The sequence below is a fragment of the Ascidia mentula genome, chromosome 5 (assembly GCF_947561715.1).
Source record: "Ascidia mentula chromosome 5, kaAscMent1.1, whole genome shotgun sequence".
Taxonomy (NCBI): domain Eukaryota; kingdom Metazoa; phylum Chordata; class Ascidiacea; order Phlebobranchia; family Ascidiidae; genus Ascidia; species Ascidia mentula.
This window is the reverse complement of record NC_138570.1, coordinates 4,247,509-4,270,057: the sequence shown is the minus strand read 5'-3', so window position 1 is coordinate 4,270,057 and position 22,549 is coordinate 4,247,509. Positions and strand designations below refer to the sequence as shown.

At 45.1% G+C, this 22,549-nt stretch overlaps 53 non-coding genes across 53 annotated transcripts; all 53 read left to right on the top strand.

The window, feature by feature from the left end:
* The first annotated feature begins 138 nt into the window (after positions 1-138).
* On the top strand, positions 139-211 carry Trnar-ucg (transfer RNA arginine (anticodon UCG)). The gene has a single exon. It is a non-coding gene; the product is annotated as a tRNA-Arg (tRNA).
* A 132-nt stretch (positions 212-343) lies between these two features.
* Positions 344-416, top strand: Trnar-acg (transfer RNA arginine (anticodon ACG)). Its single transcript has one exon. It is a non-coding gene; the product is annotated as a tRNA-Arg (tRNA).
* A 337-nt stretch (positions 417-753) lies between these two features.
* Trnar-acg (transfer RNA arginine (anticodon ACG)) lies at positions 754-826 on the top strand. The gene has a single exon. It is a non-coding gene; the product is annotated as a tRNA-Arg (tRNA).
* A 593-nt stretch (positions 827-1,419) lies between these two features.
* Positions 1,420-1,492, top strand: Trnar-ucg (transfer RNA arginine (anticodon UCG)). Its single transcript has one exon. It is a non-coding gene; the product is annotated as a tRNA-Arg (tRNA).
* Positions 1,493-1,826: 334 nt separating this feature from the next.
* Positions 1,827-1,899, top strand: Trnar-ucg (transfer RNA arginine (anticodon UCG)). The gene has a single exon. It is a non-coding gene; the product is annotated as a tRNA-Arg (tRNA).
* A 96-nt stretch (positions 1,900-1,995) lies between these two features.
* On the top strand, positions 1,996-2,068 carry Trnar-ucg (transfer RNA arginine (anticodon UCG)). The gene has a single exon. It is a non-coding gene; the product is annotated as a tRNA-Arg (tRNA).
* A 132-nt stretch (positions 2,069-2,200) lies between these two features.
* Trnar-acg (transfer RNA arginine (anticodon ACG)) lies at positions 2,201-2,273 on the top strand. Its single transcript has one exon. It is a non-coding gene; the product is annotated as a tRNA-Arg (tRNA).
* A 336-nt stretch (positions 2,274-2,609) lies between these two features.
* Trnar-ucg (transfer RNA arginine (anticodon UCG)) lies at positions 2,610-2,682 on the top strand. The gene has a single exon. It is a non-coding gene; the product is annotated as a tRNA-Arg (tRNA).
* Positions 2,683-2,812: 130 nt separating this feature from the next.
* Positions 2,813-2,885, top strand: Trnar-ucg (transfer RNA arginine (anticodon UCG)). Its single transcript has one exon. It is a non-coding gene; the product is annotated as a tRNA-Arg (tRNA).
* A 130-nt stretch (positions 2,886-3,015) lies between these two features.
* Positions 3,016-3,088, top strand: Trnar-ucg (transfer RNA arginine (anticodon UCG)). Its single transcript has one exon. It is a non-coding gene; the product is annotated as a tRNA-Arg (tRNA).
* Positions 3,089-3,423: 335 nt separating this feature from the next.
* Positions 3,424-3,496, top strand: Trnar-ucg (transfer RNA arginine (anticodon UCG)). Its single transcript has one exon. It is a non-coding gene; the product is annotated as a tRNA-Arg (tRNA).
* Positions 3,497-3,627: 131 nt separating this feature from the next.
* Positions 3,628-3,700, top strand: Trnar-ucg (transfer RNA arginine (anticodon UCG)). The gene has a single exon. It is a non-coding gene; the product is annotated as a tRNA-Arg (tRNA).
* A 706-nt stretch (positions 3,701-4,406) lies between these two features.
* Positions 4,407-4,479, top strand: Trnar-acg (transfer RNA arginine (anticodon ACG)). The gene has a single exon. It is a non-coding gene; the product is annotated as a tRNA-Arg (tRNA).
* Positions 4,480-4,610: 131 nt separating this feature from the next.
* Trnar-ucg (transfer RNA arginine (anticodon UCG)) lies at positions 4,611-4,683 on the top strand. Its single transcript has one exon. It is a non-coding gene; the product is annotated as a tRNA-Arg (tRNA).
* A 131-nt stretch (positions 4,684-4,814) lies between these two features.
* Trnar-ucg (transfer RNA arginine (anticodon UCG)) lies at positions 4,815-4,887 on the top strand. Its single transcript has one exon. It is a non-coding gene; the product is annotated as a tRNA-Arg (tRNA).
* Positions 4,888-5,593: 706 nt separating this feature from the next.
* On the top strand, positions 5,594-5,666 carry Trnar-acg (transfer RNA arginine (anticodon ACG)). Its single transcript has one exon. It is a non-coding gene; the product is annotated as a tRNA-Arg (tRNA).
* Positions 5,667-5,797: 131 nt separating this feature from the next.
* Trnar-ucg (transfer RNA arginine (anticodon UCG)) lies at positions 5,798-5,870 on the top strand. The gene has a single exon. It is a non-coding gene; the product is annotated as a tRNA-Arg (tRNA).
* A 131-nt stretch (positions 5,871-6,001) lies between these two features.
* Positions 6,002-6,074, top strand: Trnar-ucg (transfer RNA arginine (anticodon UCG)). Its single transcript has one exon. It is a non-coding gene; the product is annotated as a tRNA-Arg (tRNA).
* A 706-nt stretch (positions 6,075-6,780) lies between these two features.
* On the top strand, positions 6,781-6,853 carry Trnar-acg (transfer RNA arginine (anticodon ACG)). The gene has a single exon. It is a non-coding gene; the product is annotated as a tRNA-Arg (tRNA).
* Positions 6,854-6,984: 131 nt separating this feature from the next.
* Trnar-ucg (transfer RNA arginine (anticodon UCG)) lies at positions 6,985-7,057 on the top strand. Its single transcript has one exon. It is a non-coding gene; the product is annotated as a tRNA-Arg (tRNA).
* Positions 7,058-7,188: 131 nt separating this feature from the next.
* On the top strand, positions 7,189-7,261 carry Trnar-ucg (transfer RNA arginine (anticodon UCG)). The gene has a single exon. It is a non-coding gene; the product is annotated as a tRNA-Arg (tRNA).
* Positions 7,262-7,934: 673 nt separating this feature from the next.
* On the top strand, positions 7,935-8,007 carry Trnar-acg (transfer RNA arginine (anticodon ACG)). The gene has a single exon. It is a non-coding gene; the product is annotated as a tRNA-Arg (tRNA).
* A 132-nt stretch (positions 8,008-8,139) lies between these two features.
* Positions 8,140-8,212, top strand: Trnar-acg (transfer RNA arginine (anticodon ACG)). The gene has a single exon. It is a non-coding gene; the product is annotated as a tRNA-Arg (tRNA).
* Positions 8,213-8,344: 132 nt separating this feature from the next.
* Trnar-ucg (transfer RNA arginine (anticodon UCG)) lies at positions 8,345-8,417 on the top strand. Its single transcript has one exon. It is a non-coding gene; the product is annotated as a tRNA-Arg (tRNA).
* Positions 8,418-8,548: 131 nt separating this feature from the next.
* Trnar-ucg (transfer RNA arginine (anticodon UCG)) lies at positions 8,549-8,621 on the top strand. Its single transcript has one exon. It is a non-coding gene; the product is annotated as a tRNA-Arg (tRNA).
* A 539-nt stretch (positions 8,622-9,160) lies between these two features.
* On the top strand, positions 9,161-9,233 carry Trnar-acg (transfer RNA arginine (anticodon ACG)). The gene has a single exon. It is a non-coding gene; the product is annotated as a tRNA-Arg (tRNA).
* Positions 9,234-9,364: 131 nt separating this feature from the next.
* Trnar-ucg (transfer RNA arginine (anticodon UCG)) lies at positions 9,365-9,437 on the top strand. The gene has a single exon. It is a non-coding gene; the product is annotated as a tRNA-Arg (tRNA).
* A 336-nt stretch (positions 9,438-9,773) lies between these two features.
* Positions 9,774-9,846, top strand: Trnar-acg (transfer RNA arginine (anticodon ACG)). The gene has a single exon. It is a non-coding gene; the product is annotated as a tRNA-Arg (tRNA).
* A 132-nt stretch (positions 9,847-9,978) lies between these two features.
* Trnar-acg (transfer RNA arginine (anticodon ACG)) lies at positions 9,979-10,051 on the top strand. The gene has a single exon. It is a non-coding gene; the product is annotated as a tRNA-Arg (tRNA).
* Positions 10,052-10,387: 336 nt separating this feature from the next.
* Trnar-acg (transfer RNA arginine (anticodon ACG)) lies at positions 10,388-10,460 on the top strand. The gene has a single exon. It is a non-coding gene; the product is annotated as a tRNA-Arg (tRNA).
* A 132-nt stretch (positions 10,461-10,592) lies between these two features.
* Trnar-ucg (transfer RNA arginine (anticodon UCG)) lies at positions 10,593-10,665 on the top strand. Its single transcript has one exon. It is a non-coding gene; the product is annotated as a tRNA-Arg (tRNA).
* A 131-nt stretch (positions 10,666-10,796) lies between these two features.
* On the top strand, positions 10,797-10,869 carry Trnar-ucg (transfer RNA arginine (anticodon UCG)). The gene has a single exon. It is a non-coding gene; the product is annotated as a tRNA-Arg (tRNA).
* Positions 10,870-11,000: 131 nt separating this feature from the next.
* Positions 11,001-11,073, top strand: Trnar-ucg (transfer RNA arginine (anticodon UCG)). The gene has a single exon. It is a non-coding gene; the product is annotated as a tRNA-Arg (tRNA).
* A 131-nt stretch (positions 11,074-11,204) lies between these two features.
* Trnar-ucg (transfer RNA arginine (anticodon UCG)) lies at positions 11,205-11,277 on the top strand. The gene has a single exon. It is a non-coding gene; the product is annotated as a tRNA-Arg (tRNA).
* A 130-nt stretch (positions 11,278-11,407) lies between these two features.
* On the top strand, positions 11,408-11,480 carry Trnar-ucg (transfer RNA arginine (anticodon UCG)). The gene has a single exon. It is a non-coding gene; the product is annotated as a tRNA-Arg (tRNA).
* A 131-nt stretch (positions 11,481-11,611) lies between these two features.
* Trnar-ucg (transfer RNA arginine (anticodon UCG)) lies at positions 11,612-11,684 on the top strand. Its single transcript has one exon. It is a non-coding gene; the product is annotated as a tRNA-Arg (tRNA).
* Positions 11,685-12,154: 470 nt separating this feature from the next.
* Trnar-acg (transfer RNA arginine (anticodon ACG)) lies at positions 12,155-12,227 on the top strand. The gene has a single exon. It is a non-coding gene; the product is annotated as a tRNA-Arg (tRNA).
* Positions 12,228-12,359: 132 nt separating this feature from the next.
* Positions 12,360-12,432, top strand: Trnar-acg (transfer RNA arginine (anticodon ACG)). The gene has a single exon. It is a non-coding gene; the product is annotated as a tRNA-Arg (tRNA).
* A 132-nt stretch (positions 12,433-12,564) lies between these two features.
* Positions 12,565-12,637, top strand: Trnar-ucg (transfer RNA arginine (anticodon UCG)). The gene has a single exon. It is a non-coding gene; the product is annotated as a tRNA-Arg (tRNA).
* Positions 12,638-12,768: 131 nt separating this feature from the next.
* Positions 12,769-12,841, top strand: Trnar-acg (transfer RNA arginine (anticodon ACG)). Its single transcript has one exon. It is a non-coding gene; the product is annotated as a tRNA-Arg (tRNA).
* A 132-nt stretch (positions 12,842-12,973) lies between these two features.
* Positions 12,974-13,046, top strand: Trnar-acg (transfer RNA arginine (anticodon ACG)). Its single transcript has one exon. It is a non-coding gene; the product is annotated as a tRNA-Arg (tRNA).
* A 132-nt stretch (positions 13,047-13,178) lies between these two features.
* Positions 13,179-13,251, top strand: Trnar-ucg (transfer RNA arginine (anticodon UCG)). The gene has a single exon. It is a non-coding gene; the product is annotated as a tRNA-Arg (tRNA).
* A 539-nt stretch (positions 13,252-13,790) lies between these two features.
* Trnar-acg (transfer RNA arginine (anticodon ACG)) lies at positions 13,791-13,863 on the top strand. Its single transcript has one exon. It is a non-coding gene; the product is annotated as a tRNA-Arg (tRNA).
* Positions 13,864-13,994: 131 nt separating this feature from the next.
* Positions 13,995-14,067, top strand: Trnar-ucg (transfer RNA arginine (anticodon UCG)). The gene has a single exon. It is a non-coding gene; the product is annotated as a tRNA-Arg (tRNA).
* A 131-nt stretch (positions 14,068-14,198) lies between these two features.
* Positions 14,199-14,271, top strand: Trnar-acg (transfer RNA arginine (anticodon ACG)). Its single transcript has one exon. It is a non-coding gene; the product is annotated as a tRNA-Arg (tRNA).
* A 131-nt stretch (positions 14,272-14,402) lies between these two features.
* On the top strand, positions 14,403-14,475 carry Trnar-acg (transfer RNA arginine (anticodon ACG)). The gene has a single exon. It is a non-coding gene; the product is annotated as a tRNA-Arg (tRNA).
* Positions 14,476-14,607: 132 nt separating this feature from the next.
* Trnar-ucg (transfer RNA arginine (anticodon UCG)) lies at positions 14,608-14,680 on the top strand. The gene has a single exon. It is a non-coding gene; the product is annotated as a tRNA-Arg (tRNA).
* A 335-nt stretch (positions 14,681-15,015) lies between these two features.
* Positions 15,016-15,088, top strand: Trnar-ucg (transfer RNA arginine (anticodon UCG)). Its single transcript has one exon. It is a non-coding gene; the product is annotated as a tRNA-Arg (tRNA).
* Positions 15,089-15,219: 131 nt separating this feature from the next.
* On the top strand, positions 15,220-15,292 carry Trnar-acg (transfer RNA arginine (anticodon ACG)). Its single transcript has one exon. It is a non-coding gene; the product is annotated as a tRNA-Arg (tRNA).
* Positions 15,293-15,436: 144 nt separating this feature from the next.
* On the top strand, positions 15,437-15,509 carry Trnar-ucg (transfer RNA arginine (anticodon UCG)). The gene has a single exon. It is a non-coding gene; the product is annotated as a tRNA-Arg (tRNA).
* Positions 15,510-15,639: 130 nt separating this feature from the next.
* On the top strand, positions 15,640-15,712 carry Trnar-ucg (transfer RNA arginine (anticodon UCG)). Its single transcript has one exon. It is a non-coding gene; the product is annotated as a tRNA-Arg (tRNA).
* A 335-nt stretch (positions 15,713-16,047) lies between these two features.
* Trnar-acg (transfer RNA arginine (anticodon ACG)) lies at positions 16,048-16,120 on the top strand. Its single transcript has one exon. It is a non-coding gene; the product is annotated as a tRNA-Arg (tRNA).
* Positions 16,121-16,453: 333 nt separating this feature from the next.
* Trnar-acg (transfer RNA arginine (anticodon ACG)) lies at positions 16,454-16,526 on the top strand. Its single transcript has one exon. It is a non-coding gene; the product is annotated as a tRNA-Arg (tRNA).
* Positions 16,527-22,549: the final 6,023 nt, after the last annotated feature.

Here is a 22,549-nt window from a genome sequence, read left to right as displayed (position 1 = left end):
CTACGGATCAGAAGATTCCAGGTTCGAGTCCTTGCGTGCTCGTTTTTTCATCAATATTAATGAGGACAAGCATAAAATCGGGAATGATTCGAGTCGTGGTGAGACTGTTGTTATTGTGGACTAGTGTGGCTGGACAAGGGGTGCGTGGCGCAATGGATAACGCGTCTGACTTCGGATCAGAAGATTCCAGGTTCGAATCCTGGCGTGCTCGCTTTTTTCATCAATATCGTTGGAGAACACGCATAAAATAGGGAATGATTCGAGTCGTGGTAAGACTGTTGTTTTAATCGACTATTATGGCTGGACAAGTATCAAATATTCAATTTGTTAATGTTACTGATGTGGGCGCGTGGCGCAATGGATAACGCGTCTGACTACGGATCAGAAGATTCCAGGTTCGAGTCCTGGCGTGCTCGCTTTTTTCATCAATATCGTTGGAGCACAAGCATAAAATAGGGAATGATTCGAGTCGTGAGGAGACTGTTGTTTTAATCGACTATTGTGGCTGGACAAGGATAAAAAATTCCATGAGTGTATGTAAATTTCGTGGCCGCGTGGCGCAATGGATAACGCGTCTGACTTCGGATCAGAAGATTCCAGGTTCGAGTCCTGGCGTGCTCGCTTTTTTCATCAATATCGTTGGAGCACAAGCATAAAATAGGGAATGATTCGAGTCGTGAGGAGACTGTTGTTTTAATCGACTATTGTGGCTGGACAAGGATAAAAAATTCCATGAGTGTATGTAAATTTCGTGGCCGCGTGGCGCAATGGATAACGCGTCTGACTACGGATCAGAAGATTCCAGGTTCGAGTCCTGGCGTGCTCGCTTTTTTCATCAATATCGTTGGAGCACAAGCATAAAATAGGGAATGATTCGAGTCGTGAGGAGACTGTTGTTTTAATCGACTATTGTGGCTGGACAAGGATAAAAAATTCCATGAGTGTATGTAAATTTCGTGGCCGCGTGGCGCAATGGATAACGCGTCTGACTTCGGATCAGAAGATTCCAGGTTCGAGTCCTGGCGTGCTCGCTTTTTTCATCAATATCGTTGGAGCACAAGCATAAAATAGGGAATGATTCGAGTCGTGGGGAGACAGTTGTTTTCATCGACTAGTGTGGCTGGACAAGGATCAAATATTCCAGGTGTGTATGTAAATTTCGTGGGCGCGTGGAGGACAAGCATAAAATCGGGAATGATTCGAGTCGTGGTGAGACTGTTGTTATTGTGGACCTGGAATCTTCTGACTTCGGATCAGAAGATTCCAGGTTCGAGTCCTGGCGTGCTCGCTTTTTTTATCAATATTATGGAGGACAAGCATAAAATCGGGAATGATTCGAGTCGTGGTGAGATTGTTGTTTTTATCGACTAGTGTGGCTGGACAAGGATCAAATATTCCATGTGTGTATGCAAATTTCGTGGGCGCGTGGCGCAATGGATAACGCGTCTGACTTCGGATCAGAAGATTCCAGGTTCGAGTCCTGGCGTGCTCGCTTTTTTTATCAATATTATGGAGGACAATCATAAAATCGGGAATGATTCGAGTCGTGGTGAGACTGTTGTTTTTATCGACTAGTGTGGCTGGACAAGGATCAAATATTCCATGTGTGTATGTAAATTTCGTGGCCGCGTGGCGCAATGGATAACGCGTCTGACTTCGGATCAGAAGATTCCAGGTTCGAGTCCTGGCGTGCTCGTTTTTTCATCAATATTATGGAGGACAAGCATAAAATCGGGAATGATTCGAGTCGTGGGGAGACTGTTGTTTTAATCCAATATAGTTGTTGGACAAGGATCAACTATTCAATTTGTTAATGTTACTGACGTGGGCGCGTGGCGCAATGGATAACGCGTCTGACTTCGGATCAGAAGATTCCAGGTTCGAGTCCTGGCGTGCTCGTTTTTTCATCAATATTATGGAGGACAAGCATAAAATCGGGAATGATTCGAGTCGTGGTGAGACTGTTGTTATTGTGGACTAGTGTGGCTGGACAAGGGGTGCGTGGCGCAATGGATAACGCGTCTGACTTCGGATCAGAAGATTCCAGGTTCGAATCCTGGCGTGCTCGCTTTTTTCATCAATATCGTTGGAGAACACGCATAAAATAGGGAATGATTCGAGTCGTGGTAAGACTGTTGTTTTAATCGACTATTATGGCTGGACAAGTATCAAATATTCAATTTGTTAATGTTACTGATGTGGGCGCGTGGCGCAATGGATAACGCGTCTGACTACGGATCAGAAGATTCCAGGTTCGAGTCCTGGCGTGCTCGCTTTTTTCATCAATATCGTTGGAGCACAAGCATAAAATAGGGAATGATTCGAGTCGTGAGGAGACTGTTGTTTTAATCGACTATTGTGGCTGGACAAGGATAAAAAATTCCATGAGTGTATGTATATTTCGTGGCCGCGTGGCGCAATGGACCACGCGTCTGACTTCGGATCAGAAGATTCCAGGTTCGAGTCCTGGCGTGCTCGCTTTTTTCAACAATATTATGGAGGACAAGCATAAAATCGGGAATGATTCGAGTCGTGGTGATACTGTTGCTTTTATCGACTAGTGTGGCTGGACAAGGATCAAATATTCCATGTGTGTATGCAAATTTCGTGGGCGCGTGGCGCAATGGATAACGCGTCTGACTTCGGATCAGAAGATTCCAGGTTCGAGTCCTGGCGTGCTCGTTTTTTCATCAATATTATGGAGGACAAACATAAAATCGGGAGTGATTCGAGTCGTGTGGAGACTGTTGTCTTAATCGACTATTGTGGCTGGACAAGGATCAAATATTCCATGTGTATATGCAAATTTCGTGGGCGCGTGGCGCAATGGATAACGCGTCTGACTTCGGATCAGAAGATTCCAGGTTCGAGTCCTGGCGTGCTCGTTTTTTCATCAATATTATGGAGGACAAGCATAAAATCGGGAATGATTCGAGTCGTGGGGAGACTGTTGTTTTAATCCAATATTGTTGTTGGACAAGGATCAAATATTCAATTTGTTAATGTTACTGACGTGGGCGCGTGGCGCAATGGATAACGCGTCTGACTTCGGATCAGAAGATTCCAGGTTCGAGTCCTGGCGTGCTCGCTTTTTTTATCAATATTATGGAGGACAAGCATAAAATCGGGAATGATTCGAGTCGTGGTGAGATTGTTGTTTTTATCGACTAGTGTGGCTGGACAAGGATCAAATATTCAATTTGTTAATGTTACTGACGTTGGCGCGTGGCGCAATGGATAACGCGTCTGACTTCGGATCAGAAGATTCCAGGTTCGAGTCCTGGCGTGCTCGCTTTTTTTATCAATATTATGGAGGACAAGCATAAAATCGGGAATGATTCGAGTCGTGGTAAGACTGTTGTTTTTATCGACAAGTGTGGCTGGACAAGGATCAAATATTCCATGTGTGTATGCAAATTTCGTGGGCGCGTGGCGCAATGGATAACGCGTCTGACTTCGGATCAGAAGATTCCAGGTTCGAGTCCTGGCGTGCTCGCTTTTTTTATCAATATTATGGAGGACAAGCATAAAATCGGGAATGATTCGAGTCGTGGTGAGACTGTTGTTTTTATCGACTAGTGTGGCTGGACAAGGATCAAATATTCCATGTGTGTATGTAAATTTCGTGGGCGCGTGGCGCAATGGATAACGCGTCTGACTTCGGATCAGAAGATTCCAGGTTCGAGTCCTGGCGTGCTCGTTTTTTCATCAATATTATGGAGGACAAGCATAAAATCGGGAATGATTCGAGTCGTGGGGAGACTGTTGTTTTAATCCAATATAGTTGTTGGACAAGGATCAACTATTCAATTTGTTAATGTTACTGACGTGGGCGCGTGGCGCAATGGATAACGCGACTGACTTCGGATCAGAAGATTCCAGGTTCGAGTCCTGGCGTGCTCGTTTTTTCATCAATATTATGGAGGACAAGCATAAAATCGGGAATGATTCGAGTCGTGGTGAGACTGTTGTTTTTGTGGACTAGTGTGGCTGGACAAGGGGCGAGAGGCGCAATGGATAACGCGTTGGACTACGGATCAGAAGATTCCAGGTTCGAGTCCTTGCGTGCTCGTTTTTTCATCAATATTAATGAGGACAAGCATAAAATCGGGAATGATTCGAGTCGTGGTGAGACTGTTGTTTTTATCGACAAGTGTGGCTGGACAAGGATCAAATATTCCATGTGTGTATGCAAATTTCGTGGGCGCGTGGCGCAATGGATAACGCGTCTGACTTCGGATCAGAAGATTCCAGGTTCGAGTCGTGGCGTGCTCGCTTTTTTTATCAATATTATGGAGGACAAGCATAAAATCGGGAATGATTCGAGTCGTAGTAAGACTGTTGTTTTTATCGACTAGTGTGGCTGGACAAGGATCAAATATTCAATTTGTTAATGTTACTGATGTGGGCGCGTGGCGCAATGGATAACGCGTCTGACTACGGATCAGAAGATTCCAGGTTCGAGTCCTGGCGTGCTCGCTTTTTTTATCAATATTATGGAGGACAAGCATAAAATCGGGAATGATTCGAGTCGTGGTAAGACTGTTGTTTTTATCGACAAGTGTGGCTGGACAAGGATCAAATATTCCATGTGTGTATGCAAATTTCGTGGGCGCGTGGCGCAATGGATAACGCGTCTGACTTCGGATCAGAAGATTCCAGGTTCGAGTCCTGGCGTGCTCGCTTTTTTTATCAATATTATGGAGGACAAGCATAAAATCGGGAATGATTCGAGTCGTGGTGAGACTGTTGTTTTTATCGACTAGTGTGGCTGGACAAGGATCAAATATTCCATGTGTGTATGTAAATTTCGTGGGCGCGTGGCGCAATGGATAACGCGTCTGACTTCGGATCAGAAGATTCCAGGTTCGAGTCCTGGCGTGCTCGTTTTTTCATCAATATTATGGAGGACAAGCATAAAATCGGGAATGATTCGAGTCGTGGGGAGACTGTTGTTTTAATCCAATATAGTTGTTGGACAAGGATCAACTATTCAATTTGTTAATGTTACTGACGTGGGCGCGTGGCGCAATGGATAACGCGACTGACTTCGGATCAGAAGATTCCAGGTTCGAGTCCTGGCGTGCTCGTTTTTTCATCAATATTATGGAGGACAAGCATAAAATCGGGAATGATTCGAGTCGTGGTGAGACTGTTGTTTTTGTGGACTAGTGTGGCTGGACAAGGGGCGAGAGGCGCAATGGATAACGCGTTGGACTACGGATCAGAAGATTCCAGGTTCGAGTCCTTGCGTGCTCGTTTTTTCATCAATATTAATGAGGACAAGCATAAAATCGGGAATGATTCGAGTCGTGGTGAGACTGTTGTTTTTATCGACAAGTGTGGCTGGACAAGGATCAAATATTCCATGTGTGTATGCAAATTTCGTGGGCGCGTGGCGCAATGGATAACGCGTCTGACTTCGGATCAGAAGATTCCAGGTTCGAGTCGTGGCGTGCTCGCTTTTTTTATCAATATTATGGAGGACAAGCATAAAATCGGGAATGATTCGAGTCGTAGTAAGACTGTTGTTTTTATCGACTAGTGTGGCTGGACAAGGATCAAATATTCAATTTGTTAATGTTACTGATGTGGGCGCGTGGCGCAATGGATAACGCGTCTGACTACGGATCAGAAGATTCCAGGTTCGAGTCCTGGCGTGCTCGCTTTTTTTATCAATATTATGGAGGACAAGCATAAAATCGGGAATGATTCGAGTCGTGGTAAGACTGTTGTTTTTATCGACAAGTGTGGCTGGACAAGGATCAAATATTCCATGTGTGTATGCAAATTTCGTGGGCGCGTGGCGCAATGGATAACGCGTCTGACTTCGGATCAGAAGATTCCAGGTTCGAGTCCTGGCGTGCTCGCTTTTTTTATCAATATTATGGAGGACAAGCATAAAATCGGGAATGATTCGAGTCGTGGTGAGACTGTTGTTTTTATCGACTAGTGTGGCTGGACAAGGATCAAATATTCCATGTGTGTATGTAAATTTCGTGGGCGCGTGGCGCAATGGATAACGCGTCTGACTTCGGATCAGAAGATTCCAGGTTCGAGTCCTGGCGTGCTCGTTTTTTCATCAATATTATGGAGGACAAGCATAAAATCGGGAATGATTCGAGTCGTGGGGAGACTGTTGTTTTAATCCAATATAGTTGTTGGACAAGGATCAACTATTCAATTTGTTAATGTTACTGACGTGGGCGCGTGGCGCAATGGATAACGCGACTGACTTCGGATCAGAAGATTCCAGGTTCGAGTCCTGGCGTGCTCGTTTTTTCATCAATATTATGGAGGACAAGCATAAAATCGGGAATGATTCGAGTCGTGGTGAGACTGTTGTTTTTGTGGACTAGTGTGGCTGGACAAGGGGCGAGAGGCGCAATGGATAACGCGTTGGACTACGGATCAGAAGATTCCAGGTTCGAGTCCTTGCGTGCTCGTTTTTTCATCAATATTAATGAGGACAAGCATAAAATCGGGAATGATTCGAGTCGTGGTGAGACTGTTGTTTTTATCGACAAGTGTGGCTGGACAAGGATCAAATATTCCATGTGTGTATGCAAATTTCGTGGGCGCGTGGCGCAATGGATAACGCGTCTGACTTCGGATCAGAAGATTCCAGGTTCGAGTCGTGGCGTGCTCGCTTTTTTTATCAATATTATGGAGGACAAGCATAAAATCGGGAATGATTCGAGTCGTAGTAAGACTGTTGTTTTTATCGACTAGTGTGGCTGGACAAGGATCAAATATTCAATTTGTTAATGTTACTGATGTGGGCGCGTGGCGCAATGGATAACGCGTCTGACTACGGATCAGAAGATTCCAGGTTCGAGTCCTGGCGTGCTCGCTTTTTTTATCAATATTATGGAGGACAAGCATAAAATCGGGAATGATTCGAGTCGTGGTAAGACTGTTGTTTTTATCGACAAGTGTGGCTGGACAAGGATCAAATATTCCATGTGTGTATGCAAATTTCGTGGGCGCGTGGCGCAATGGATAACGCGTCTGACTTCGGATCAGAAGATTCCAGGTTCGAGTCCTGGCGTGCTCGCTTTTTTTATCAATATTATGGAGGACAAGCATAAAATCGGGAATGATTCGAGTCGTGGTGAGACTGTTGTTTTTATCGACTAGTGTGGCTGGACAAGGATCAAATATTCCATGTGTGTATGTAAATTTCGTGGGCGCGTGGCGCAATGGATAACGCGTCTGACTTCGGATCAGAAGATTCCAGGTTCGAGTCCTGGCGTGCTCGTTTTTTCATCAATATTATGGAGGACAAGCATAAAATCGGGAATGATTCGAGTCGTGGGGAGACTGTTGTTTTAATCCAATATAGTTGTTGGACAAGGATCAACTATTCAATTTGTTAATGTTACTGACGTGGGCGCGTGGCGCAATGGATAACGCGACTGACTTCGGATCAGAAGATTCCAGGTTCGAGTCCTGGCGTGCTCGTTTTTTCATCAATATTATGGAGGACAAGCATAAAATCGGGAATGATTCGAGTCGTGGTGAGACTGTTGTTTTTGTGGACTAGTGTGGCTGGACAAGGGGCGAGAGGCGCAATGGATAACGCGTTGGACTACGGATCAGAAGATTCCAGGTTCGAGTCCTTGCGTGCTCGTTTTTTCATCAATATTAATGAGGACAAGCATAAAATCGGGAATGATTCGAGTCGTGGTGAGACTGTTGTTTTTGTGGACTAGTGTGGCTGGACAAGGGGAGCGTGGCGCAATGGATAACGCGTCGGACTTCGGATCAGAAGATTCCAGGTTCGAATCCTGGCGTGCTCGCTTTTTTCATCAATATCGTTGGAGAACAAGCATAAAATAGGGAATGATTCGAGTCGTGGTAAGACTGTTGTTTTAATCGACTATTATGGCTGGACAAGTATCAAATATTCAATTTGTTAATGTTACTGATGTGGGCGCGTGGCGCAATGGATAACGCGTCTGACTACGGATCAGAAGATTCCAGGTTCGAATCCTGGCGTGCTCGCTTTTTTCATCAATATCGTTGGAGAACAAGCATAAAATAGGGAATGATTCGAGTCGTAGTAAGACTGTTGTTTTTATCGACTAGTGTGGCTGGACAAGGATCAAATATTCAATTTGTTAATGTTACTGATGTGGGCGCGTGGCGCAATGGATAACGCGTCTGACTACGGATCAGAAGATTCCAGGTTCGAATCCTGGCGTGCTCGCTTTTTTCATCAATATCGTTGGAGAACAAGCATAAAATAGATAATGATTCGAGTCGTGGTAAGACTGTTGTTTTTATCGACTAGTGTGGCTGGACAAGGATCAAATATTCCATGTGTGTATGTAACTTTCGTGGGCGCGTGGCGCAATGGATAACGCGTCTGACTTCGGATCAGAAGATTCCAGGTTCGAGTCCTGGCGTGCTCGCTTTTTTCATCAATATTATGTTGGACAATCATAAAATAGGGAATGATTCGAGTCGTGGGGAGACAGTTGTTTTCATCGACTAGTGTGGCTGGACAAGGATCAAATATTCCATGTGTGTATGTAACTTTCGTGGGCGCGTGGCGCAATGGATAACGCGTCTGACTTCGGATCAGAAGATTCCAGGTTCGAGTCCTGGCGTGCTCGCTTTTTTCATCAATATCGTTGGAGCACAAGCATAAAATCGGGAATGATTCGAATCGTGGTGAGACAGTTGTTTTCATCGACTATTGTGGCTGGACAAGGATCAAATATTCCATGTGTGTATGTAACTGTCGTGGGCGCGTGGCGCAATGGATAACGCGTCTGATTTCGGATCAGAAGATTCCAGGTTCGTGTCCTGGCGTGCTCGCTTTTTTCATCAATATCGTTGGAGAACAAGCATCAAGCAAAATGATTCGAGTCGTGGTATGACTGTTGTTTTAATCGACTATTGTGGCTGGACAAGGATCAAATATTCCATGTGTGTATGTAAATTTCGTGGGCGCGTGTCGCATTGGATAACGCGTCTGACTTCGGATCAGAAGATTCCAGGTTCGAGTCCTGGCGTGCTCGCTTTTTTCATCAATATTATGGAGGACAAGCATAAAATTGGGAATGATTCGAGTCGTGGTAAGACTGTTGTTTTAATCGACTATTGTGGCTGGACAAGGATCAAATATTCAACTTGTTAATGTTAATGACGTGGGCGCGTAGCGCAATGGATAACGCGTCTGACTACGGATCAGAAGATTCCAGGTTCGAGACCTGGCGTGCTCGCTTTTTTTGTCAATATTATGGAGGACAAGCATAAAATCGGGAATGATTCGAGTCGTGGTAAGACTGTTGTTTTCATCGACTATTTTGGCTGGACAAGGATCAAATATTCCATGTTTGTATGTAACTTTCTTGGGCGCGTGGCGCAATGGATAACGCGTCTGACTTCGGATCAGAAGATTCCAGGTTCGAGTCCTGGCGTGCTCGTTTTTTTCATCAATATTATGGAAGACAAGCATAAAATCAGGAATGATTCTAGTCGTGGGGAGACTGTTGTTTTTATCCAATATTGTGGCTGGACAAGGGTAAAACATTCAATTTGTTAATGTTACTGATGTGGGCGCGTGGCGCAATGGATAACGCGTCTGACTTCGGATCAGAAGATTCCAAGTTCGAATCCTGGCGTGCTCGCTTTTTTCATCAATATCGTTGGAGAACAAGCATAAAATAGGGAATGATTCGAGTCGTGGTAAGACTGTTGATTTAATCGACTATTATGGCTGGACAAGTATCAAATATTCAATTTGTTAATGTTACTGATGTGGGCGCGTGGCGCAATGGATAACGCGTCTGACTACGGATCAGAAGATTCCAGGTTCGAATCCTGGCGTGCTCGCTTTTTTCATCAATATCGTTGGAGAACAAGCATAAAATAGGGAATGATTCGAGTCGTAGTAAGACTGTTGTTTTTATCGACTAGTGTGGCTGGACAAGGATCAAATATTCAATTTGTTAATGTTACTGATTTGGGCGCGTGGCGCAATGGATAACGCGTCTGACTACGGATCAGAAGATTCCAGGTTCGAATCCTGGCGTGCTCGCTTTTTTCATCAATATCGTTGGAGAACAAGCATAAAATAGATAATGATTCGAGTCGTGGTAAGACTGTTGTTTTTATCGACTAGTGTGGCTGGACAAGGATCAAATATTCCATGTGTGTATGTAACTTTCGTGGGCGCGTGGCGCAATGGATAACGCGTCTGACTTCGGATCAGAAGATTCGAGGTTCGAGTCCTGGCGTGCTCGCTTTTTTCATCAATATTATGGAGGACAAGCATAAAATCGGGAATGATTCGAGTCGTGGTAAGACTGTTGTTTTAATCGACTATTGTGGCTGGACAAGTATCAAATATTCAATTTGGTAATGTTACTGATGTGGGCGCGTGGCGCAATGGATAACGCGTCTGACTACGGATCAGAAGATTCCAGGTTCGAATCCTGGCGTGCTCGCTTTTTTCATCAATATCGTTGGAGAACAAGCATAAAATAGGGAATGATTCGAGTCGTGGGGAGACAGTTGTTTTCATCGACTAGTGTGGCTGGACAAGGATCAAATATTCCAGGTGTGTATGTAAATTTCGTGGGCGCGTGGCGCAATGGATAACGCGTCTGACTTCGGATCAGAAGATTCCAGGTTCGAGTCCTGGCGTGCTCGCTTTTTTCATCAATATTATGGCGGACAAGCATAAAATCGGGAATGAATCGAGTCGTGGGGAGACTGTTGTTTTAATTAAATATTGTAGCTGGACAAGGTTAAAACATTCAATTTGTTGATTTTACTGACGTGGGCGCGTGGCGCAATGGATAACGCGTCTGACTTCGGATCAGAAGATTCCAGGTTCGAGTCCTGGCGTGCTCGCTTTTTTCATCAATATTATGGAGGACAAGCATAAAATCAGAAATGATACGAGTCGTGGTGAGACTGTTGTTTTTGTCGACTAGTGTGGCTGGACAAGGATCAAATATTCCTTGTGTGTGTGTAAATTTCTTGGGCGCGTGGCGCAATGGATAACGCGTCTGACTTCGGATCAGAAGATTCCAGGTTCGAGTCCTGGCGTGCTCGCTTTTTTCATCAATATTATGGAGGACAAACATAAAATAGGGAGTGATTCGAGTCGTGTGGAGACTGTTGTCTTAATCGACTATTGTGGCTGGACAAGGATCAAATATTCCATGTGTATATGCAAATTTCGTGGGCGCGTGGCGCAATGGATAACGCGTCTGACTTCGGATCAGAAGATTCCAGGTTCGAGTCCTGGCGTGCTCGTTTTTTCATCAATATTATGGAGGACAAGCATAAAATCGGGAATGATTCGAGTCGTGGGGAGACTGTTGTTTTAATCCAATATTGTTGTTGGACAAGGATCAAATATTCAATTTGTTAATGTTACTGACGTGGGCGCGTGGCGCAATGGATAACGCGTCTGACTTCGGATCAGAAGATTCCAGGTTCGAGTCCTGGCGTGCTCGCTTTTTTTATCAATATTATGGAGGACAAGCATAAAATCGGGAATGATTCGAGTCGTGGTGAGACTGTTGTTTTTATCGACTAGTGTGGCTGGACAAGGATCAAATATTCCATGTGTGTATGTAAATTTCGTGGGCGCGTGGCGCAATGGATAACGCGTCTGACTTCGGATCAGAAGATTCCAGGTTCGAGTCCTGGCGTGCTCGTTTTTTCATCAATATTATGGAGGACAAGCATAAAATCGGGAATGATTCGAGTCGTGGTGAGACTGTTGTTTTTGTGGACTAGTGTGGCTGGACAAGGGGCGAGAGGCGCAATGGATAACGCGTTGGACTACGGATCAGAAGATTCCAGGTTCGAGTCCTTGCGTGCTCGTTTTTTCATCAATATTAATGAGGACAAGCATAAAATCGGGAATGATTCGAGTCGTGGTGAGACTGTTGTTTTTGTGGACTAGTGTGGCTGGACAAGGGGAGCGTGGCGCAATGGATAACGCGTCGGACTTCGGATCAGAAGATTCCAGGTTCGAATCCTGGCGTGCTCGCTTTTTTCATCAATATCGTTGGAGAACAAGCATAAAATAGGGAATGATTCGAGTCGTGGTAAGACTGTTGTTTTAATCGACTATTATGGCTGGACAAGTATCAAATATTCAATTTGTTAATGTTACTGATGTGGGCGCGTGGCGCAATGGATAACGCGTCTGACTACGGATCAGAAGATTCCAGGTTCGAATCCTGGCGTGCTCGCTTTTTTCATCAATATCGTTGGAGAACAAGCATAAAATAGGGAATGATTCGAGTCGTAGTAAGACTGTTGTTTTTATCGACTAGTGTGGCTGGACAAGGATCAAATATTCAATTTGTTAATGTTACTGATGTGGGCGCGTGGCGCAATGGATAACGCGTCTGACTACGGATCAGAAGATTCCAGGTTCGAATCCTGGCGTGCTCGCTTTTTTCATCAATATCGTTGGAGAACAAGCATAAAATAGATAATGATTCGAGTCGTGGTAAGACTGTTGTTTTTATCGACTAGTGTGGCTGGACAAGGATCAAATATTCCATGTGTGTATGTAACTTTCGTGGGCGCGTGGCGCAATGGATAACGCGTCTGACTTCGGATCAGAAGATTCCAGGTTCGAGTCCTGGCGTGCTCGCTTTTTTCATCAATATTATGGAGGACAAGCATAAAATCGGGAATGATTCGAGTCGTGGTAAGACTGTTGTTTTAATCGACTATTGTGGCTGGACAAGTATCAAATATTCAATTTGTTAATGTTACTGATGTGGGCGCGTGGCGCAATGGATAACGCGTCTGACTACGGATCAGAAGATTCCAGGTTCGAATCCTGGCGTGCTCGCTTTTTTCATCAATATCGTTGGAGAACAAGCATAAAATCGGGAATGATTCGAGTCGTGGTAAGACTGTTGTTTTAATCGACTATTGTGGCTGGACAAGTATCAAATATTCAATTTGTTAATGTTACTGATGTGGGCGCGTGGCGCAATGGATAACGCGTCTGACTACGGATCAGAAGATTCCAGGTTCGAATCCTGGCGTGCTCGCTTTTTTCATCAATATCGTTGGAGAACAAGCATAAAATAGGGAATGATTCGAGTCGTGGGGAGACAGTTGTTTTCATCGACTAGTGTGGCTGGACAAGGATCAAATATTCCATGTGTGTATGTAACTTTCGTGGGCGCGTGGCGCAATGGATAACGCGTCTGACTTCGGATCAGAAGATTCCAGGTTCGAGTCCTGGCGTGCTCGCTTTTTTCATCAATATCGTTGGAGCACAAGCATAAAATCGGGAATGATTCGAGTCGTGGTGAGACAGTTGTTTTCATCGACTATTGTGGCTGGACAAGGATCAAATATTCCATGTGTGTATGTAACTTTCGTGGGCGCGTGGCGCAATGGATAACGCGTCTGATTTCGGATCAGAAGATTCCAGGTTCGAGTCCTGGCGTGCTCGCTTTTTTCATCAATATCGTTGGAGAACAAGCATCAAGCAAAATGATTCGAGTCGTGGTATGACTGTTGTTTTAATCGACTATTGTGGCTGGACAAGGATCAAATATTCCATGTGTGTATGTAAATTTCGTGGGCGCGTGTCGCAATGGATAACGCGTCTGACTTCGGATCAGAAGATTCCAGGTTCGAGTCCTGGCGTGCTCGCTTTTTTCATCAATATTATGGAGGACAAGCATAAAATTGGGAATGATTCGAGTCGTGGTAAGACTGTTGTTTTAATCGACTATTGTGGCTGGACAAGGATCAAATATTCAACTTGTTAATGTTACTGACGTGGGCGCGTAGCGCAATGGATAACGCGTCTGACTACGGATCAGAAGATTCCAGGTTCGAGACCTGGCGTGCTCGCTTTTTTTGTCAATATTATGGAGGACAAGCATAAAATCGGGAATGATTCTAGTCGTGGTAAGACTGTTGTTTTTATCAACTATTTTGGCTGGACAAGGATCAAATATTCCATGTTTGTATGTAACTTTCTTGGGCGCGTGGCGCAATGGATAACGCGTCTGACTTCGGATCAGAAGATTCCAGGTTCGAGTCCTGGCGTGCTCGTTTTTTTCATCAATATTATGGAAGACAAGCATAAAATCAGGAATGATTCTAGTCGTGGGGAGACTGTTGTTTTAATCCAATATTGTGGCTGGACAAGGGTAAAACATTCAATTTGTTAATGTTACTGATGTGGGCGCGTGGCGCAATGGATAACGCGTCTGACTACGGATCAGAAGATTCCAGGTTCGAATCCTGGCGTGCTCGCTTTTTTCATCAATATTATGGCGGACAAGCATAAAATCGGGAATGATTCGAGTCGTGGGGAGACTGTTGTTTTAATTAAATATTGTAGCTGGACAAGGTTAAAACATTCAATTTGTTGATTTTACTGACGTGGGCGCGTGCCGCAATGGATAACGCGTCTGACTACGGATCAGAAGATTCCAGGTTCGAGTCCTGGCGTGCTCGCTTTTTTCATCAATATCGTTGGAGCACAAGCATAAAATCGGGAATGATTCGAGTCGTGGTGAGACAGTTGTTTTCATCGACTATTTTGGCTGGACAAGGATCAAATATTCCATGTTTGTATGTAACTTTCGTGGGCGCGTGGCGCAATGGATAACGCGTCTGACTTCGGATCAGAAGATTCCAGGTTCGAGTCCTGGCGTGCTCGTTTTTTTCATCAATATTATGGAGGACAAGCATAAAATCAGGAATGATTCTAGTCGTGGGGAGACTGTTGTTTTGATCCAATATTGTGGCTGGACAAGGGTAAAACATTCAATTTGTTAATGTTACTGATGTGGGCGCGTGGCGCAATGGATAACGCGTCTGACTTCGGATCAGAAGATTCCAGATTCGAGTCCTGGCGTGCTCGCTTTTTTCATCAATATTATGGAGGACAAGCATAAAATCAGGAATGATTCGAGTCGTGGTGAGACTGTTGTTTTTGTCGACTAGTGTGGCTGGACAAGGATCAAATATTCCTTGTGTGTGTGTAAATTTCTTGGGCGCGTGGCGCAATGGATAACGCGTCTGACTTCGGATCAGAAGATTCCAGGTTCGAGTCCTGGCGTGCTCGCTTTTTTCATCAATATTATGGAGGACGAGCATAAAATCGGGAATGATTCGAGTCGTGGGGAGACTGTTGTTTTAATTAAATATTGTAGCTGGACAAGGTTGAAACATTCAATTTGTTGATGTTACTGACGTGGGCGCGTGGCGCAATGGATAACGCGTCTGACTACGGATCAGAAGATTCCAGGTTCGAGTCCTGGCGTGCTCGCTTTTTATATCAATATCGTAGGAGCACTCGTAGGAGCACAAGCATAAAATCGGGAATGATTCGAGTCGTGGTGAGACAGTTGTTTTAATCGACTCTTGTGGCTGGACAAGGATCAAGTATTCCATGTGTGTATGTAAATTTCGTGGGCGCGTGGCGCAATGGATAACGCGTCTGACTTCGGATCAGAAGAATCCAGGTTCGAGTCCTGGCGTGCTCGATTTTTTCATCAATATCGTTGGAGAACAAGCATTAAGCAAAATGATTCGAGTCGTGGTAAGACTGTTGTTTTAATCGACTATTGTGGCTGGACAAGGATCAAATAATCCATGTGTGTATGTAAATTTCGTGGGCGCGTGGCGCAATGGATAACGCGTCTGACTTCGGATCAGAAGAATCCAGGTTCGAGTCCTGGCGTGCTCGCTTTTTTCATCAATATTATGGAGGACAAGCAAAAAATCGGGAATGATTCGAGTCGTGGTAAGACTGTTGTTTTAATCCAATATTGTTGTTGGACAAGGATCAAATATTCAACTTGTTAATGTTACTGACGTGTGCGCGTAGCGCAATGGATAACGCGTCTGACTTCGGATCAGAAGTTTCCAGGTTCGAGTCCTGGCGTGCTCGCTTTTTTCATCAATATTATGTAGGACAAGCATTAAATCGGGAATGATTCTAGTCGTGGGGAGACTGTTGTTTTAATCGAATATTGTAGCTGGACAAGGGTAAAACATTCAATTTGTTAATGTTACTGACGTGGGCGCGTGGCGCAATGGATAACGCGTCTGACTACGGATCAGAAGATTCCTGGTTCGAGTCCTGGCGTGCTCGCTTTTTTCATCAATATCGTTGGAGCACAAGCATCAAGCAAAATGATTCGAGTCGTGGTAAGACTGTTGTTTTAATCGACTATTGTGGCTGGACAAGGATCAAATATTCAACTTGTTAATGTTACTGACGTGGGCGCGTAGCGCAATGGATAACACGTCTGACTACGCATCAGAAGATTCCTGGTTCGAGTCCTGGCGTGCTCGCTTTTTTCATCAATATCGTTGGAGCACAAGCATCAAGCAAAATGATTCGAGTCGTGGTAAGACTGTTGTTTTAATCGACTATTGTGGCTGGACAAGGATCAAATATTCAACTTGTTAATGTTACTGACGTGGGCGCGTGGCGCAATGGATAACGCGTCTGACTACGGATCAGAAGATTCCTGGTTCGAGTCCTGGCGTGCTCGATTTTTTCATCAATATTATGATGGACAAGCATAAAATAGGGAATGATTCGAGTCGTGGAAATGTAACCGAAATTAGCTTGTCTTGGGCCTAGGCTACTCTGCACTAACGGCCTATCGCAGAGGCCTGGAGTCACACGACCAAGGTGGCTATTTGTGTAATACAATAGAAAAACGCTAATAGGTATAAAAAGAATAAAACGATTAAAGCGCGAATAAAACAACGTTTGTTCTAAGACTGGCACAAAATACACATTCCACTACGACTAGCGTTCATCAGCAATTACCACATAAGATCTCCCACCAAAAACAGTGTTTACCACACGCCACCACCAGAGAACTGTCTGGCTTTTCGCTCATTATTTCTCTCGCCAGCGCTTGACCAATCATTTCTGCCCGCGTTTGCCACGTAAGCATGATCACTCGGGCATATTAAAACGAGTAAATTGCAAAATAATTACAAATATATTGTAAAGGTGAGTGTGAAAAGTAAACAAAGAAAAACATGTGAGTTAAAGTGAAGGTGAAGTGAAAATACTAAAAGAAATAAAGCGTGTGAAAAACAAAACGAACAAAGACGTTTACACCCCCCACGTTAAAAATTGTCCTACTCCGTTAGGACGCTTGATAAAATTTGGTTTGTCGCCGATTTCGCTGTGGCCGGCTATCATTCATCGTCGCCGCAGCGTCATTTATGTCGGCGCCCAAACCTTGACCAACGTCCATCAATGGCCGTGTAGGCAACCCTGTATCCTGCACAGTGGGTGCGTCCGTGGGTGTTTCGCTTTGTGGTGTGTAGATAACAAAATTGTCTGTGTCGTGCAGCCCGAGCTCATCCGGCTGCGTGTTTCGGCGTTCTTTTTCATGGTAAGGCATGTTTGCCTTTTTCAAGCGGTTGAAATGTACTTGCTGCTGTTTGCCATCCTCTCCTTCAATAAGGTAATTCACCATACCGTGTTGCTCAATAACTTTAAAAGGGCCTTTGTATGGTCTGATGAATTTTCGGCACTCGCCAGGCGGAACCACTGGATTCTCCAACAGAACGATGTCGCCTTTCGTGATTTCGTCTCCATGCCGTCGTCTATTATATTGTTCTTGCATGTGAACTCGTTGGGTCGTCAGGGTTTCTCTGGCTACCTCCTCGGCCAGTCGCAACCGAGCTCGTAGCCCATCCAAATAAACCAGCGGAGTCGTTGCCACTTCATGATCTGGAGAAATGAGATCGGCGGGTAGGCGCAGTTCGTGTCCTGTAAATAGAAAGTGAGGGGATACCCCCGTGCTTTCATGCCGGCTTGCGTTGTACGAAGCCACCACCGCCGACAGTGCTTCATCCCATTGTTTACTATCGCGTTGGACGTAATTGCGGAGCATTGTTATGATGGTGCGGTTGTTGCGTTCGACTCCCCCATTGCTCGCGGGGTGATATGGCGTCGTTCGGGTCTTTTTACAACCCATCAACCTCACCAGTTCTGCAAATAATTTGCTTTCGAAATTCCCCCCTTGATCGGAGTGAATTACCTCAGGTACCCCATGTACCGTTAGCCACCTGTGAAACAAAATGCTCGCTGTTTCATGTGCGGTTTGATGCCGCATAGGCCACGCTCTGACATATTTTGTGAATAAATCACAAGCGACTAGGATATACTGGTATCCTGTCCTGGTTAACGGAAGTGGACCAAGCACATCAATCTCAACGCGTTGCATCGGTCGCATTTCTTGTGATGGAACTAACGGTGCTCGGGTGGTAGTGGTTGGTTTCTTGTTTCGTTGACAGTGTTCGCATTTACGGCAATAAGCCTCGGTCTCTTCTCTCCATTTTAGCCAGTAAAAACGCTGTGACAGTTTGCTCAGGGTTTTAGCCATTCCCAAGTGTCCCCCGCCGTGTACCTGGTCGTGGCACGCGGACAGCACTTCGCTGCGCATGGCAAAGGGTACCAACACTTTCTGAACATCGTTTAAACCTGGCACCGCACCAGGGTCAGTAATGAATAGCACCCCACCGTGACATGATAGCCGCTCGAAAAGGCTCCATAAGTGTTTTGTCTCTGCCGACAGGCGTTTGACGTGGCGAAAAGACGGCCTTATACCCTGTTGCACCCATTTTACTACAGGACGCAAACTTAAGTCCCCATACTGCGCTTCTGCTACATGGGTGGACTCATACCCGTACTCCGCCTTTAAATCAAGTGCAAGTACCTCTTCCAATGACTCATCCTCACGAACTGTGTAAGGGAATCCGTCATCTTCCGGTTGCCTCCGGCTAAGCGCGTCTGCGTTTGTGTGCTTCTTTCCGGGCCGGTGTTGAAGATCAAAATTGTAACTAGCCAGGTGTTCAACCCATCGAGCACATTGTCCATAGAGTTCCCTGGATCTCCACAGCCAGCGAAGGGATGAATGGTCTGTGCGCAACAAAAATTTCGATCCGAGCAAATAACTGCGATACAACTTAGTCGCAAATATGACGGCCAGCAATTCCTTGCGAGTTGTGGAATAATGCTTTTCAGCTTTGCTCAATGACCTACTGCCGTAAGCGATCACATGCTCCTTACCGTCAATTTCCTGACCGAGAACACAACCCACGGCTGTGTCCGAGGCATCGGTGTCCAACACGAAGGGTCGGCTTAAGTCGGGATACTGTAGGACTGGAGCTGTTGTCAGAATTCTTTTCAGTCTGGCGAACGCCTGCTGGCAACTGTCCGTCCAGACAAAACGACGTCCCTTTTCTGTCAATTTGTGCAAGGGGGAGGCAATACGAGCGTAATCTTTAACAAACTTTCTGTAATACGATGTAAGACCCACAAATTGACGCACCTGTTTTACAGATTTTGGTACTGGCCAATCTTTAACTGATCGTACCTTATCGGGGTCGCATCGTATTCCATGTTTTGACACTACGTGACCAAGGAATCGCACTTCATCTTTGAACAGGTCGCACTTCGTGGGCTTTAGTGTAAGTCCAGCCGACTCTAGGCGTGAAAGAACATCTTCAAGACGCTGCATGTGTTCGTTGAAATTTCTACCATAAACAATCACATCGTCTAAGTATGCGAGTGTTCCTTGCCACTCTATACCCTGCAGCACAATACGCATTAGGTGTTGGAAGCTTGCCGCTGAGTTGCATAATCCCATAGGCATCACGGTGAATTCAAACAAACCCATGTGACTGGCAAAGGCTGTCTTCTCCCTTGATTGTTCGTCCATGGGGATCTGCCAGTAGCCAGATTTTAGATCAAGGGTGGAAAAGAAACGTGACCCAGACATTTCATCCAGGCTATCATCAACCCGGGGAATAGGGTAACTGTTTTTTTTGGTTGCTTCGTTTACTTGTCGATAGTCGACGCAAAATCGTAACTCACCAGACTTCTTTTTCACCAGAACAATCGAACTTGACCATGGCGAGGTTGAAGGTCTCACGAGTCCTTGGCTTCGCATTTCGTTGATGATCTTCTCAACCTCCGTTTTATGATGGATGGACATTCTTCGAGGATGTTGACGGATTGGTGCCGCATCCCCGGTGTCGATCGAATGTCGAACAAGATCAGTCCGGCCTAGGTCAAAGTTACATGTCGAAAATGCTTTTTGATGGCGACGAAGAAGTTTTAAAACATCCTCCCTCTGGGTTGCTGACAACCCATCTCCGATACTCACGCCTTGGTGAATGCATTCCCAACTTTCTTCATTGGTCGGTGTCTGTGCATAGGAGATATTGCAAACTTCCTCTGTAGGTTGCACACTGCTATCTTCAACAACAACACACCATTCCGATAATGGACATGCAACGTTGCCAAAAGCGTGTACTGGAATCGCGACAGCAACCCTAGTTGCTGATGGTACTAGGATTGGGTCATCGGTAAAATTGGCTATACGTATGTTTACCTCATTTTTCCGCACAGTTGAAACACAGTTCGCTGTACAGAGTCCAATCTTTTCTGTAAACCCCGGTCTTCGCGCAATATACACTTCAAAGTCAGGGATGTCTTCTCCGCAGACGTCAAGGTGGTAACTACATGTGGCCCACACCTCCGACATTGGAGGGACTTCTGTGGCATCGGTCACACAAATATCTCTGGTACGTTGTACGAAAGACGACGAGAGTAATGGCACCTTAGCACGGCCCGCTGTCAACAAATTTTGGTCGTAACACACACTGCAGCGGTTCTTCTGCAGAAAATCCAAACCCAAAATTAAGTGGTGAGCGACGCCCGACGCGACATATAAACACGTGGGAACATCTAGCCCTCCCAGTTTAACATTTACAGTGATTTTCCCAGTAACTGAAACCAAACTACCGTTAATTCCAGAAAAACGTTCGTTTTGGCCCAGCGGGAAGATTTTGAGGCGATCATTGTTCAACGTCTCTAAACACTTTTGGCTAATCAAAGAGACACTTGCACCAGTATCAACTAAAGCACATACCGGCTCTGAAGCGATAGAAATGTTGACAAACCGTACTAATCGGGGTTTGGTGGGATTCTCGCTCGTGTTCTGATTATTGGTAGGATTCGAAGTTTTGGGTTCGGTGTCCTTCAAACATACACTTGCTTTTGCCTCTTGGGTCACAGGGGTACCAGGTCTTTTATTGAAATTCCTGCGAGGCGTAAAACTGGTATGAAAGCCGCGCTTACCTTGCATTGGGCAAAATCTTTGCAAGTGTCCTGGTTTACCACAGGCATAACAGCGTCGATCCAACCTGTCTGCCATCTGATGTGGTGTTGGTTTCCCCAATCGCTGCACCTCGCGGCGTACAAGCTCAATGTCCTTCTGGAGCGCGGTCACAGTTTTTTTGAATTCTCGAACGCTGATGTCTGCATCCTTTTCCGGTTGTTTTGATACTGATGGACCTTGAACATCACGACGACACACGCCTAAAACCTGGGACATTTCCGGTACATGCGTGGACAAGACCATCTGAGCGGCCGTCCAAAAGTCCCGTTTATATTCCAACCGTTGCGGCAGGGATCTGGCCATGTGCTGGTCCAACATGCCAACAAAGAGTAATGAATATAACACCTCATTTTTAACAGCCTCCTCCGTAGGATAAGCCTTGTCGCCAAGAGCTTTCAAAGCATACACAAAGTCCTTAATGCTTTCCTGTGGCAACTGCCGCCGGCCAAACAACATTGCGCGTGTTTCATGGAGACGCGAGTGGTCAGAACCTTGCTTTAGGGCGCGACTAATTAACTCATCGTACTTCAGTTGAAAAACATTATTGTCGTTTCCCTGAACTAGCCAGCGGAGGTCATCATCAATTGATGTCAAAAAAAGATGACGTTTAACTTCCTCACTAGCTTTCACACTCTCACAGTACGATTCAAATAAGGCAACAAACTGGCCAACATCTTGTCCCGGTACAAAGCGCGGTGGCGATAAAAACAAATTAAATGACATTAAGTTCTCTGAAAGCCGTGTGACCCCTTATAAGCGATAGCAGAGTCCTGGCGTGCTCGCCAAATGTAACCGAAATTAGCTTGTCTTGGGCCTAGGCTACTCTGCACTAACGGCCTATCGCAGAGGCCTGGAGTCACACGACCAAGGTGGCTATTTGTGTAATACAATAGAAAAACGCTAATAGGTATAAAAAGAATAAAACGATAAAAGCGCGAATAAAACAACGTTTGTTCTAAGACTGGCACAAAATACACATTCCACTACGACTAGCGTTCATCAGCAATTACCACATAAGATCTCCCACCAAAAACAGTGTTTACCACACGCCACCACCAGAGAACTGTCTGGCTTTTCGCTCATTATTTCTCTCGCCAGCGCTTGACCAATCATTTCTGCCCGCGTTTGCCACGCAAGCATGATCACTCGGGCATATTAAAACGAGTAAATTGCAAAATAATTACAAATATATTGTAAAGGTGAGTGTGAAAAGTAAACAAAGAAAAACATGTGAGTTAAAGTGAAGGTGAAGTGAAAATACTAAAAGAAATAAAGCGTGTGAAAAACAAAACGAACAAAGACGTTTACAGAAAGTCTGTTGTTTTAATCGACTATTGTGGCTGGACAAGGATCAAATATTC